The sequence below is a fragment of the Triticum urartu genome, chromosome 6 (assembly GCF_003073215.2).
Source record: "Triticum urartu cultivar G1812 chromosome 6, Tu2.1, whole genome shotgun sequence".
Classification (NCBI taxonomy): Eukaryota; Viridiplantae; Streptophyta; class Magnoliopsida; order Poales; family Poaceae; genus Triticum; species Triticum urartu.
Window position 1 is genome coordinate 455,014,456 of NC_053027.1, and position 10,258 is coordinate 455,024,713.

Here is a 10,258-nt window from a genome sequence, read left to right on the forward strand (position 1 = left end):
ATAGATTAGATTTTTCCGATAATTTTTCATATATAATTTATTTCATTTGGAGTTACGGTTGATTTTCTATGATTTTTAGAAGTTTAGGCAATTTTCTGGAATTTCCTGTAAAGAATAAATCCAGAAAAGAGTTATTGCATCAGCATGACATCACTGTGATGTCAGCGGTCAATGGGCGTGGTCCAGGTCAACCCTGACCAGTGGGACCCACTGGTCATTGGTTAGTTAACTAACAAAATTTAGTTAGTGTTAAACTAATACTAATCCTAGTTTAGTTAGTGGCCTGGGGCCCACATGTCAGTGAGCCAGGGGAGGTCAAACCCCTGGTCAGCTGGGTCAAACTCGCCGGAGTTGGCCCGCGTGTTGTCGCCGGTGACACCAGAGACGGCGGAGGGCGTCGGAAAAGCTCCTCCGGCAACCAAATTAGCGGCCGAGATGCTCTACATGACGAGGAGACTCGTCCGCGTCAAGTGGTGCTCACAGAAGCAGCTCTAGTGGCCTAAAACGACAGCAGTGGCGACTTGCGCGGTGGCCGGAGTTCGGGTGTTCGTGGAAACGGCGTTGCGGTGTGCAAACGAGTGCAGCGTGGCACTAGGGAGACTCTACGCGCGGCGGTGAGCATGTTGGGCGCACGCCCGGGACCAAATGTTCACCGGAACGTCACCGGCGTCGAGCGCAGGCGGCGGCGCGTTTCGACCGCGGCGGGGAACGGAGCTAGGGGACGAGGGCGAATGCTAAAGAAGAGGGGGAAAGAGAGGAGCTCACGGCGGAGTCAATGAGCAGGTCAGTAGCTCGGGGGAGGCGTCGGAGCGAGCGGGGCGGCGAGAACGATCTCCGGCGGGCGCGGTGAAGATGAGCTCGAAGACGACGTTGCCGAGCTCCCGTGGTTGAACGGGTTGGCGTAGACGATGCAGGAGTGGACGACGGTTCTTCTGGACGCATCGACAAGATGAGGGGTGGACGGTGGCTGTGGCTACGGCGAGCTGCGGCGACGGTGGCGTTCGGACATGCGCGTGAGAGAGAGACCGAGGGGGGGTTGCGTGCCGCCCTTAGCCAACTCCAGGCGGTCGACGGCAAGCAGGAGGTGGCGAGCTACGGGCGCGTGCGTCGGGCACACGCTCTGCGTCCGACTGGTGCGAGGTGGAAGACGCCTCTGCCCCTGGTGGGCTGGGCCGGCATACTGGGCCGCCAGGTAAGGGTTTTGTCTTTCCTGTGCTTTTCTAATTATGTTCTGTTTTCTATTTTGTAGGTTTGTTTTGAATTTGGTTCTGAAACCAATTCAATTTTTTTTGCTTCTGAAAATATTTTTAGGAGCTAACAGAATTAAACCAATGCTCAACAAAATATTTCAGAATTATTGGACCTATATTGATTTAATAGTAGATATAAATCCAATTCAAATAGCTATTGACTTAATTCAAATGCCCAAAATAAATGTTTCTGAGACACCAAAAATATTGGTTTGGGTTTTACTTCTTGCCAATATTTCCAGAGGATAACAGGAACATTTTCTTGGACTCATTTGATGAGATTTAAATGTTGGTTATTTTTAGAGGTCTTCTGAGGCTTTTGAAAATTCCTCAATTCAAATTTTATTTTGAATTTAAACATGATGCTCACATGAAGGGCTAGCCTAGCGCATACTAGAACTAGGGATGTGACAACATGTTGGCTATAAGATGGGCTGTAGATGACATGGCACTGGCTTATAGCCAGCAGCTGGCTATACTATTAACCATGCTCTTAGGGGTTTCTTGTAAGGAACAATGTGCGTACTACTAGCGACAAAAGGCGATTCTAGGTTGCATTGTACTCCAACGAGTACTACTAGTGGTCGCGGGAGTGTATACCTCGTTTTGTGGGTTCGATCCCGGCCGAACGCACGGCGGCCTTTTTTAAAAAAATAGTACTACTACACTTCGCTGCGAGCCAATATTTTACACGGGTAGTTTGAGTTTTGAAGTCAAACGGATGTGCGGCCCCACAATCTGGGTGCACTAGACATCCTAGCCACGTGAACGGGTTTTCCTTCCCACCATCCTATGGCTCGCGTGCTCGCCCTAGCCGCACCTCACATGCAGCTTCCAGCTAGTAGCATATTTAAACTAGCACCTCCCAATTAAGCCCGAGGAGCCGGAAAAGCCTGGCGGGGCATTGGGAACTGTGCAATATGGCTCTGTACGTAAAGTGCTCTACTACTACTCTATAGCTTGTGGCGTTGCATGCATGGACTTCACTCCATTATCGGCTCTACTATAAAAGAAATTCCTCTTGCCGTGTTTTTTTTGAAACGGAGGCAAAAGCTTTGTGTCATATCATTCATAAAGAAGGAACTACTAACAAAGTTCGACGAGATCCATTACACCTCCACAAATGGAAGCGAAAAGCCTAGTCTCGATGTATCAAATAACTCAAACGTTCTGCCCCCGCAGTAACCGTCGCTAATAAACAGGCTGCTAGTGTGTGCGTGAGAGGAGCGGCTGAGTAGGCCAGCTACGTGAGAGGAGCGGCTGAATAGAGCACCGAGAGTACCCACTAGGCCACTACGCAGGTGTACTTCCCCTGCATTGATAGTACAGCGATGGTTCTAGAGAACAGTAGTACCCTCCACTTCCAACTGTAGCTCCTTGGCCCTGAGATTCAAGAGTTCAAAACTGGTGCACTATACTAGACTAGACTAGAAGTACAGTACACCGCACTACTAGTTGAGAAAAGTAGTACTAGTACTGCTACAGTATGAGTATGTACTCCTCCGTCACATAATCTAAGACGTTTTTTGACACTAGTTGGCGTGTACAAAAAATGGCAAAAACATACCCAAAATTTCTTAATCCACGCCAAAAACTACTACCTAGTGCCAAAAATTTCTTACTAGTGCTATTATTTACAATATAATGCAATCCCATAACGTTCCATAATCCCTTTCTTTCAAAAAAATCTCTTCTGGAGAGAAGATTACTATCTCCACGCGAGCTTCTCATAGGCCAGCGCCACTGCATGCAGTCATGTGAGAGAGAGGGAGACATCCATGCAGCATGCAGAGAGAGGAGAACGCGGGCGGACAGCCAATGGGCTGCATGGGGCATTTATAGCTGCTAACTCCTCCCATCCATGTGCCAGGGGTATTTCCATCTAGAAAGCATGCAGCGAGCCCCTGCCTTGGTATCCGGGTCTGCTCTTATGCGTAGAGTAAAAAGAATCGGAGGGAGTACTAGTAGTAAATAATAGCCTCACCCCTTCGCTGAGGAACGATCTACAGTTGGAAGGGACGAGGCCCTGTGGTTACTACGCTCTTATCTCCTCCTTGCCAGTTCCCCTCCCCCCGAAGAGAAGGCAGTTCGTCGCTGCTCCCATGGATTCGCCAGGCGGTTCTCCTCCTCGTCGGGGCTGGGAGACCTTGGACGACGATCCCGTGGGAGAAATCGCACGCCGCTCCGACGTCCTCATCGCCGCAAGACTCGGTGCTTCCTGCACCAACTTTTTCAAGATGCTGCTTAAACAGGCCATGCTTGTTGGTCTTCCATGCATCCTCGAGGAGAAGGTTCTTCTATGGGACAATCCTTCAAACATTCCACCGCTCCCTGGCCATGGTTGCACGTTGACTCCACTAGAGTTGCCGACGTTGAGAGGTAGTCGGATTTTGTCCGATGAGCAGGTCAGTAATGGAGTTTGATCATGTAGTACTTAGTTATTCCATTTCCATCCCATAATTTCTCCGCTGCCCACCGTCTTATATATAGGTCTGGGTCGGTGCCAACGAAGATTGGCTTGCATACCTCCGGACGGATACCACCATCATTTTGCACAACATCCAGAGCAGTGCGGCCGTTCCGGTAGACCCCTTCTCCACCATTGGGATCGGCCTTCCGGACTGGCTGGGCAAGAATACGTATGATGATGCCTACATGAGATTAAAGAAGATAGCAATTGCGGACCCGCCGACAAAGCGACGCGGCTATGATGATTACTATCTCATCGTGGTGTTCGACATAAGGATTGCCATCAATGCAGGAGGCAGTAACGGCAGAGGCTGGCACATGTTGGCAGCGGCAGATTTGTACCCCTACACGTTCGAAGATGCCGTGCGCCATCTAGGCCGCATCTTCGCGGTGACAAGCCAGGGGACTTGTTTCATCTGGTTGACATCCTACGGTACGGGAGATTCCAAACGGAATGCACAAACCATCATTTGCATCCCTAACGGTACTCCATTATTTTGCAGGGACCAGTCATCCCCCGATCAAAATAAGATCGCCGATCCTGGATGTGCATTTGCATCCGCGATTCGGTCTAACCTGGAACCTTGTAGCCGACTTTGGCATATTGGGATCAACTATCTTAGCAGTCGTTACCCATGGTACCACTGATGTGCAACATGGTCACATAATCTACCACGATCGGACCTTCACCATCTACCCAGGTATTCCATTTTTTAACCCTCTCGCCTTCTCTTTCATTGTTGTACTAGTAGTATACTTTGTAGTACTAGTATTAGTACTTTTTACCTTGGAGGACGCGTATAGCTAGCTAGGCCCTTGAAGACTTGAACCCACTAGCTGCCATCATTTTTGTTTTTCCATGTCTTACTATCTCATCCATGTAGCCAAGAGTGGCTATATATAATAAGCCGGTTATTTTACTTCCTCTATACCGGAGTAGTACTATTTGCTGCACAGTATTACTGACCGCCACATTTGAGAACAACATTATTATGCATGGACCTTGACTATGTATGTCACCATGTGTCCAGATCTGGGATGCCGCGTGTACCAGATGAACGGCGCCGAGTTCGACCCCCGTGATGCTACGTCGGTGCCGAGGAACACTCTTGGAGAGTACTCGCTTTTCATCGGGGACAGCTACCCCATTGTGAAGCGGATGCCACCTTCCGTGCACGACACGGAAGGCCTGCCGTTCATCAAGCATGGTTGTGTCTTCAGTGCACATCGCCGTATGAACGACATGCTGGGACACGCTATCCCTGATTTATGCCGCTTCAGCTTGGATGAGTCTCCATCGTGTGGAACCGGACTAGAAAGCTGCGACAATGATTCCCATTGCCCACCGCTATGGATCGTGCCATCCATGAATAGCACCTGGGACTGGAACCTGGAGGAGGACATGTAGCCCATCTATAACGTGTAAGTGGAGTACGGTAATTGTGAACGGTAGCGCTGTGAATATATGTAGACTAGTCGTGCACAAATTTATCACATGAGTTGGAGATGAACTTGTGTGGCATACTGGCATTTGTCCTTTAGAATTTATTACTAGTAAATGTGTTATGTGTACGTGCAACTTGTGTGGTTGTTGCACGGGCTCCAACACGCTCTTTGAGAAGAAAAAAGGTGGCATAGCTTTGGATATACGTGACGTGGCGGCATCATACAGTAGCATCGTTCGCTATAGTTGTACTAGTACACTCCTGCTAGGACGACAACTCCTATAAAACCTTGCGCTTGGCTCTTTGCCTCTTCGGGAGGTTCAACAGTTCGTACTCGTGTGAACCTTGCACTTGGCTCTTCGCCTCTTCGGAAGGTCCAACAATGATGATACTACAGTACAATATGCTTCTGGCAATCTGACACCGATTGAATTGTTGCACATCCACCGCGAGGGCGAGGGAGAGGGAGAGGGCCTGTAGTCAAAACCCTCTCCTCGTCCTGCGAACCACCGCGCGCGTGGGCGAGGGAAAGGCGTAGTAAGCAAGCTTCTCCTCGTTCGGCGATTTTACGGGACACATCAAAGCAGTACTAGTACTAGTAGTTGTAGTCCATACTGCGTCCTTTCCGATTAATATGGCTTAATTTGAAACGAGAAAAATACACTGGCGGTCATCGTATGTAACAGTACGCTCTTTACGGTCACTATATATAGTTTTGCGGGGATTATGCGATCACTAGCTAGCTCATCATAGAGAATCGTATTTCACCCTACTGACCGGCCACATAGTCGACGTGGAACTTTGTTGACTGGTTAAATTGTCACCTGGTTTCTAGGTCCCACCTGTCAGTTGGCAGAGCAAAGAAATCAGTTAAACAAAACTTTATGCAGGCGCGACACGAGTCCAACCCTTGCGCACGAACCACCCTGGTTGTTTATGTGAGTGCATGCACGTGTCCTCCCTCGGTCTTCCAACAAAGAGTGTACTACATGATGTACATCTACACTTCCAATGTGTTTAGCCTTTAATCTAAATCGATATTGATTGACTAATGCACCAACTTGTGCTGTAGGTATAGGCTACATGTCTATCCTTAATTACAGCATGCAACGGCCTTCATTTAATCTTCTTATCTCAATGGTCGCATGCACACATAAGTTTGCTACTTTTGGGCGTTAATTATGCCCTGGTCAATGTGTAAATCTCTAAATGTACAGTCTTTCACGGACGTAGGGAGTAGGTTGAGCACTTGAGCATGAGTGTGTGTGTTGCGTCGTGTGCTGTGTGCCGCATGGGTACGTGAGTGTTGCATGCGTCCATGTGTACGTGTGAGTGTTGCATGTTGCATGCATGCATGGGGCTTACTCCCTCCCATTGACATGTTCATATTTCAAGCTTCCTTTGTTCCCTCCATATGGTGATACTCCCTCTGTTCCCAAATAGTACGAAGTAAAAGCCTCCCTCTGTTCCCAAATACGGAGTATTTGTCTTTCTACAGATTTCAACAAGTGACTAGGTACGGAGCAAAATGAGTGAAGTGAGTGTAGAGGCATAGGGATACTGTAGAAAGGAAGTCCTCACGATCCATTTATTCCCCGTCTCGGTTAGAGAGAACTATTCAACTAGTCTCTTCTTCCTCCTCCTCTCTTCTTCTTCCTCCTCTCTTCCCCATCGTCGGCCGCACACCATTTACCCCCGCTCACTGCTCGCCCGCCCGCGCCATCTTCCTTGGTAGCTTGCGCGTACCATACCCCCCCCCCGCTCACTGCTCGGCCACACGAGGAGAAGCTTCTTCGCTCGCCCGCCCGAATCCACTTCCCCGCTGGCTCGCAGGCACCGAAAACCCCAATGGTAGAACCGACTGACACGCAGAGCCGCGATTGGAATTCCCTCCCTGATGATCTCTTGGAGCAGATTTGTAGTCGTATGGACCTACTCAGCATTGTCCGTCTGGCCGCATGCTCAGTGTCTTTGTACCATCTACTCGTCTGCAACCGGCCGGCTCTTTTCAAGACACCCTGCTTGCTGATGCCCGATCCTCGCAGGTGGCACAGACACCGACTTGACGATCCTACGGAGGTTGTCGTGGTGCCCCTCGACATGCTACCACTACCCATTGTAACACCCTGATAATCATGGTACAGTAAACTCCTGTTAATGACTGTCAAGTCATCACAATTATTTTGCTAATCATCACTTTGTTCCAAATCAACTTCATATTCATATTCAATTTGCATGTCAAATTATTTTTCTTCAAAAATAAAACAAAAATGTTGGTTGGGTTACAAATATTCACCGAGTTATCATGTAGAAACCAACATCATTTGACTCATAGATAAATTCCTAGGATTTAATAAATGGTCCAACAACATTAAAATAAGCCTTTTTAATTTTAAACAATTGGTCTAAATTTTCAAAATTCTCTAAAACTTTTTGTGCAGCCTTAGCATAACACTGTGTATTTATGTGCCAAGCTTCAGCTACCTCTAAGATCATTTGCTGCTAAAAGTAAATGCCAAATAATTAAATAACATACATAAAAAAGGAAAGAGCTAGGCAGACTGGGCTCTAGTCCACAGTGGACAGCCAAACCCACCCCACCTCTTCTCCCTTCTCGCTACAGGAGCAGAGGGGAACCGTGACGTCCATCCGCCGGCGATGGCCGTGCGTGGCGGCCATCCACGCCCACCTAGCCGCCTACAAAACCTCCCTCGTGACCCCCTGGCCGAACCCTAGCGCCTCCCCACTTTCCCTCCCCTCGCGCCGCTTTGCTCTCCCCCACACCAACCCGACGCCATCGCCACTGTGTCGTCATCGCCGTCGCGGCCACCGACCTCCCCGGCGCCCAGGAGTACATCCAGGGGTTGCGCCGTCCTCGTGTGCGTCGATTTCGGGCACCCGTTCGACAGGAGCCACACCGCATCACCACCCACTCGTCTTCTTCAACCTCGGAACGCCTGACGCCTTCGTCAAATCCATTGTCGTCAAGCCCTTCTCGGCCTCTCCGAGCGCACCATCTACCCCGTGGTGAGCATCTCCCTCGATTCCCCCCTTTTCCCCTTCGAATCGGCGTTGTAGACCCGCGCCCACCCGAGGCTGCCATGGCCGGACCTCGCCGTAGCCGCACCCATGCTCCAACGTGCGCCTGCCCCAGCCACCCCGCACGCCCACGGCCCCCTGCAGCCACCCACACACCGCGCCTACTGGATGCGCGCGCCCGTAGCCGCCCCATGCCCTGTCGCCTGCAGCTGCTCTTGCCGTTGCGCTGCAACTGCTGCTTCACGCCGCTGCTATCGACTGCCTGCTGTTGCGTTACGCAGCTGCCACTTGCCCTGCGCCCTACCGCGCATGTGCCGGTCGCAGCCTCGCCGCGCCCGCCTGCGCCGCTTCCCGTCGCCGTCCTGAACCCCCGGCCGCTCCCGTGCGAGCTACTGGCCATGGCTGGTCGTAGTCGTCGTGCGTTTGTGCGTGTGTGCACAGCCACAGTGAGGCCGGCTGGGCTCTGTCCACTAAGGCCGGCCCATTCTAATTAGCTAGTACTAATTAGGTTAGTTAGGTGCTAATTAGCCTAATGGCCCAATGACAGTGGGGCCGCATCTAAATAACCTTTTCTTTTAACTACGGTCAATGACATATGGGACCCACAGCATTGTTTGCTTTTGACCGAGTCAACACTTTGACTGTTGACTGCTGAGTCAGCACCCCTCTGGCCCCACATGTAATAGACTTGGCCAGAGTAGTACTAGGTGACATACGCGTTCTGTTTTTTTCTCAAATTTAATTTAATTCCAGAAATTTCAGAATATCATTTAAAACTTTAAAAATTAATATAAAATAATCCGTAACTCGGATGAAAAAGTTTTATATATGAAAGTTGCTCAGAAAAATGAGACGAACCCGAATACGCTACCCACATACATGTCAGATGCCTCTAACTATCTGAACATGGAACTTTCCCCCTCCGGTCATCTGTCTGACACAGGTCCGGAACCGAGAAAATATTCCCGGTTGAATCCCCCCTTCACCTATATCGTGTAGCCATACGTTAGGTCACACCCGGCACCGCTTTTTGACATGTTATGCTTTGTGGTGCTATGTTGCTTTATATTTACTGTTTCTTCCCCCTCTTCTCTCCGGTAGACCCCGAGACCGATGTCGCCCCTATGATCGACTACGTCGACGACGACCCCTCCTTGCCAGAGCAACCAGGCAAGCCCCCCCTTTGATCATCCCGATATCGCCCATTCCATTCTCTCATGCTTGCATTAGATTTTGCTACTGTAATTGATTGCTCCTATTCTGATGCATAGCCTGTTTATTGTAACCTGCTGTTGTTACGTACCTGCTTATCCTAAACTGCTTAGTATAGGTTGGTTAGTGATCCATCAGTGACCCCCCCCCCACCTTGTCCTTGTTTCCCCTGCTTCATCATCGAAGACCCGATCAATGGGATCGAAGACCAGGCCCTGACACCACGCATCACATTCCCCTTAGTTGCTCGACACTACTGTGTTACTATCGAGTGCCGGGGTGAGACCTCATCAGCACTTCTGATGTTACCCTGTAGTGTAGCTATTCGGTCGTGGTCATCGAGGGTGATTCTGCCTTAACCACTTCCGATACGACTCTGTCTTGCAACCCCTCAAGTGTGAACTTCGAGGGTGATTCCTCTTACGTTCACCTTGATGATTACATGGAGTGGACTCCATCAAGGGTGATTCCTCAGGGTTTTCCTCTTGGTGTTAGACACATGGTTACTATGGTTACTATGAGTTTACACTGAACCATGTTACTAAAGACGGGTCGACCTTGAGGGGTACCCGCGCGAGCTTAATTGCGAGTGATGTGGAGTCAGGTTGACCTGGAAGGTGCCCATGACATACTTACGAGGCGTGGCCGGGCATTCATAGCCCTTGTCGCAAGTACTCGAGACGGGGCGACGGGGTCACATCGATCGTGAGTCTCTGCTCGTTACCGCGCGTTCCTAATCCACTACGATTTGGATATTTGATCCGAGGGGCCTCTGGCCTGATAGCACTAACCATCACGTGGGCATTGTATGGGTGTTCTTCATCGTATACATCAGCCGAAGCT